The sequence below is a fragment of the Macaca nemestrina genome, chromosome 14 (assembly GCF_043159975.1).
Source record: "Macaca nemestrina isolate mMacNem1 chromosome 14, mMacNem.hap1, whole genome shotgun sequence".
Lineage (NCBI taxonomy): Eukaryota > Metazoa > Chordata > Mammalia > Primates > Cercopithecidae > Macaca > Macaca nemestrina.
The window spans coordinates 89,491,750-89,497,202 of record NC_092138.1 but is presented as its reverse complement, the minus strand read 5'-3'; the positions used below and the strand labels follow the sequence as shown (position 1 = coordinate 89,497,202).

Genomic DNA, 5,453 nt, shown 5'->3' with positions numbered 1-5,453 from the left:
ACTCCTTTGGGTAAATATATAAAAACACAATTGCTGAATCATATGGTAAGAGTATGTTTAGTTTTGCAAGAAACTCCCAAACTCTTCCAAAGTGTCTTGTACCATTTTACATTTCCAGCAGGAATGAATGACAGTTCCTGTTACTCCACATCCTTATCAGCATTTGGTATTGTCTGTGTTCTGGCTATTGGCCATTCTAACAGATGTGTTGTGGTAACTCGTTGTTGTTTTAATTTGCATATGATGTGGAATATCTTTTCATATGTTTACTTGCTATCTCTATATCCTCTTCAGTGAGGTATCTGTTAAGGTCTTTGGCTCATTTTTTAATTTGTTTTTATTTTATTTTTGAGTTTTAAAAGTTCTTTGTATATTTTGGATAAGAATCTTTTATCAGATGTGTCTTTTACAAATATTTTCTTCTAGTCTGTTGCTTGTCTTCTCATTTTCTTTACATCTTTTGCAGAGCAAAAGTTCTTAATTTTAATAAAATTCAGATCATCTATTATTTCTTTCATGAATTGTGCTTTGGGTATTGTATTTCAAAAGTTAACCCCATATCCAAAGACATCTAAATTTTCTTCTTTGATATCTTCTAGTAGTTTTCAAGTTTTGATTTTACACTTAGATATATGATCCAATTTTTGTGAAAATTGTTAGGTCTTAGCCTTAAACCCAAAGGTACTGGTATTCAGAAGTGAGTCTTTGAGAGCTGATAAGCCATGATAGCAAAGCCCTCATGGATGGGATTAGTGACCTTATAAAAGGGCTTGAGGGAGAGAGTTTGTCTCTTTTTTTTTTTTGCATGTAGATGTCCAGTTGTTCCAGCACCATTTATTGAAAACATTATTTTTGCTCTGCTCCGTTGTATTGCCTTTTCTCCTTTTTTCAAGAACCAGTTGACTAAGAGCTCTCTGATCTGTTCCATTGGTCTATTTATCTAGTTCATAAATACCGCACTGCCTTGACTAAAGTCCCTTCATAGTAAGACTTGAAGTCAGGTAGTATCAGTCCTCCAAGTTTCTTCTCACTCAATATTGGATCAGCTATACTGTGTGTTTTCCCTCTCCATCTAAGCTTGGGAATCAGTTGGTCAATATCTAAAAATATTACTTGCTGGAATTTTAAATGGAATTGCATTGAATCTGTAGATCAAATTTGGAAGAACTGACATCTTGGCCATATTTAATTGTCCTATCCATGAACATAAAATATTTCTCCATTTATTTAGTTCTCTGATTTATTTTCTCCAATTTTTGTAGTTTTGTAGTTTTCCTCATATAGATCACATACATATTTATTCGATTTATACCTAAGTATTTCATTTTGGGAGTTATATCTGTGGTACACTTAGATAATGGAATATTATTCAGTGCCAAAAAAAAAAAAATGAGCAATCAAGCTATAAAAAGACATGGAAGAACCTTGTGATGGTTAATATCATGTGTCAACTTGACACACATTGTTCCTGGGTGTGTCTGTGAGGGTGTTGTCAAAGGAGATTAACATTTGAGTCAGTGAGCTAGGAGAGTCAGACCCACCCTCAATCTGGGTGGGAACCATCTAATCAGCTGCCAGTGCAACTAGGATAAAAGCAGACAGAGAAATGTGGAAGGACTAGACTGGCTAAGTCTTCTGGCCTCCATCTTTCTCCCATACTGGATGCTTCCTGCCCTCAACATCGGACTCCAAGTTCTTCAGCTTTTGGACACTTGGACCTACACCAGTGGTTTGCCAGGGGCTCTGGAGCCTTCAGCCACTCACTGAAGGTTGCACTGTCGGCTTTCCTACTTTTGAGGTTTTGGAACTCGGACTGGCTTCCTTGCTCGTCAGTTTGCAGATGGCCTATTGTGGGACTTGAACTCGTGATCATATGGGTCAATACTCCTTAATAAACTCTCCTTCGTGTATACATCTGTCCTATTAGTCCTGTCGCTTTAGAGAATCCTGACTAATACAAATCTTAAACGCATATTACTAAGTGAAAGAAACCGAGATGAAAAGGCTGCATACTATATGATTCCAACAATATGACATTCTGGAGAATGTAAAACCATGGAAACAGTAAAAAGATTAGTGGTTGTGGTGGTTGGACAGTGGAGAGGAAAAATAGGCAGAGCACAGGTGATTTTTAGGGCAGATAACATAAATGATCTGTATGATATTATAATTGTAAATACATGTCATTGTACATTTGTTCAAACCCATATAATGTACAACACTAATATTCAACCCTAATATAAGTTATGAACTTTGAATGTTCATGGTGTCAACAACAGTTCAATTGTCATCAATGTACCACTCTGGTGGCAGATGTTGATAATGAGGGAGGCCATACATGTATGGAGTCAAGGGATATGTGGGAAATCTATATACCTTCATCTCAATTTTGCTGGGAACTAAAATTGATCTAATAAATAAAGTATTTAATAATAATTTTAAAATAACATCCATACCACTATGGTTTGAATAGATGCATCTTTTTAAAATCCCTGTGTTAGAACTTAAACCCAAAGGTGTTGGTATTCAGAAGTGAGTCTTTGATAGATGATGAAGCCATGATGGCAAAGCCCTCATGGATGGGACCAGTCCCCTTTTAAAGGGCCTGGGGAAGTGAGTTTGTTTCTTTTTGCCCTTCTGCCATTTGAGGACACAGTGTTCATCTCTTCTCCTCCAGATGACTCAGCAAGACAGTTCCATGTTGAAGTAGAAAGCAAGTTCTTTCCAGACACCAAATCTACCAAAACCTTGATCTTGAACTCTCCAGCCAATAGAACAATGAGAAAAAATTCTATTGTTTATGAATTATCTAGCCTAAGGTATATTTTTCTAGTTGCTCAAATGGACTGAGACATTTACCAACTGCTTGACTTTGGGTAAATTACGTAAGCTCTATAAGTCCCAGTTCTCATATTTATGACATAAAAATAGAAAAATACGTGCCTCACAAAGTGTGATGATTAAATAAAGATTAAGTGGAGGCCCGGGCGCAACCACGGGCTCCCAGGCAGCCTCCATCAACCGGACCCCGCCGCCCTCCTGATGCTGCTTGTGAACGCCGATCCGAGCCCGTGCGCAGCGGAGCGCGGGAGCTCGCCCTCTTCCTGACCCCCGAGCCTGGGGCCGAGGCGAAGGAGGTGGAGGAGACCATCGAGGCCATGCTCCTCAGGCTGGAAGAGTTTTGCAGCCTGGCTGACCTGATCAGGAGTGATACGTCACAGATCCTGGAGGAAAACATCCCAGTCCTTAAGGCCAAACTGATAGAAATGCGTGGCATCTACGCCATAGTGGACCGGCTAGAGGCCTTCGTCAAGATGGTCGGACACCATGTCGCGTTCCTGGAAGCGGACGTACTTCAAACTGAGCGGGACCATGGGGCCTTCCCGCAGGCCCTGCAGAGGTGGCTGGGATCCGCAGGGCTCCCCTCCTTCAGGAACAAGTCGCCTGCACCAGTACCCGTGACGTATGAGCTGCCCACGCTGTACAGGACGGAGGACTATTTTCCTGCGGACGCCAGGGAGGCACAGCACCACCCCCGCACCTGCCCTCGGCCTTTGTGAGCTTTGTGGTCTTCCCATCAGGAATGCTGGAAAAGTGACATTGTGTACATGCTGCAGCTTGGGGGTTTTTTCTTTGTATTGCTGTTTATTTTATATTTTAAAGAGATTTTTTTAAATGTCGAGATGGGCTCTCACTATGTTGTCCAGGCTGATCTCAAACTCCTGGGCTCAAGTGATCCACCTGCCTTGGCCTTCCGAAGTGGTGGGATCACTGGCAGCAGCCTCCGCGCCCAGGCTGCTGCCATTTTCAGATTTCCTCCCTGCCTCATGTGAGACTACAGGGTTTGGAGAAGCAGTTGGAACCCACGTGTGGTGCCTCCCACGTTGGCCTGCCTGGGGTTCTACAGGGGTTGAGGGGCCAGGCCTGGCCGGGGCTGATGGACAGTGGGGACTTTCCTTCTCTCCATGATGGCTTTGTAGCAGCTCCATGGTCCTCTCTGTGATGGGGTTTTGCACGGGGTGCGCTGTGCCACTGTGGTGGGTGGATGGGTGGATGGGTGCTGGTTGTGTTGCCTCTAGACCTCGGGGCCCACAGCCTTGAGGATCCTTCCAATAAAGGTGTCGAGAGCTAAAAAAAAAAAAAAAAAAAAAAAAAAAAAAAAAAAAAAAAAAAAAAATTAAATAAGATAGAGCAAGTAAAGCACTTAATATATTACATTGCATATAGAGGTCAAAGGGTATTTTTTATTACCTGTTACTACCTGATATAGTTTGAATATTTGTCCTCACTCCCATCTCATTTTGAAATACAACCTCCAGGGCTGGGAGTGGGGCATGGTGAGAGGTGCTTTGATCATGGGGGTGGATCCCTCATGAATGTCTTGGGCCAGCCCCTTGGTGATAAGCAAGCTCTTGCTCTGAGTTCACAGGAAATCTGGTTGTTTAAAAGTGTGTGATATCTCTCGCCCTGTCGCTTGCTGCTGCTTTCAACAAGTGATGTGCCTGTTGCCTTCACCTTCTGCCGTGATTGAAAGCTCCCTGGGCGTCACCAGAAGCCAAGCAGATGCCAGCACCATGCTTTCTATAAAGCCTACAGAATTGTGAGGTCAATTAAACCTCTTTTCTTTATAAATTACCCAGTCTCAGGTTTTTGTTTTGTTTTTGTTTTTGTTTTTGTTTTTGTTTTTTGAGACAGATGGAATCTTGCTCTGTCGCCCAGGCTGGAGTGCAGTGGTGCGATCTCAGCTCACTGCAAGCTCCGCCTCCCGGATTCACGCCATTCTCCTGCCTCAGCCTCACGAGTAGCTGGGACTACAGGCGCCCGCCACCGCACCCAGCTGATTTTTTTTTCTGCATTTTTTAGTAGAGATGGGCTCTCCCCGTATTAGCCCGTATGGTCTCGATCTCCTGACCTCGTCATCCACTCTCCTGGGCCTCCCAAAGTGCTGGGATTACAGGCGTGAGCCACCGCGCCCAGCCTCAGGTTTTTCTTTATAGCAATGCAAGAATATCCTCATATAGTACCACTATAATAACAACTATTCATAAAAATCACCACAATTATTTTGAATTTAAGGTTTTTAGACTTCATAAAAAGCACAAATTATCTGGAAGGAATTGCTTAATTAATAAACTTTAAAAATATTTTGCAGTATTTTGTATTTTAATAAAACTTAAAGCTTCTTCTTCAGTTGATCATCTTTTCTCTTAAAAATTCCTCATCATATATTGATATCATAAACAAAAAAGCATATCTAAACATATATTAAATATAAAATAAATAATAACAAGCATATTATTCTTAGCAGAAAGCAGGATGCCATATTATTCTTAGCAGAAAGCAGAAAAGAGAAATCAATTCTGTTGAAACAGGGAGAGGGACTTTGAACTATACAGACATTAAAAAGCTACTCAGGTGTGCAGAAGGAGGTTATACAATTCAATGAAACTAGG

General features: G+C 41.6%; 1 pseudogene; it reads left to right on the top strand.

Moving 5' to 3' along the window:
* The first annotated feature begins 3,027 nt into the window (after positions 1-3,027).
* LOC105487124 (breast carcinoma-amplified sequence 4 pseudogene) lies at positions 3,028-4,122 on the top strand (annotated as a pseudogene).
* Positions 4,123-5,453: the final 1,331 nt, after the last annotated feature.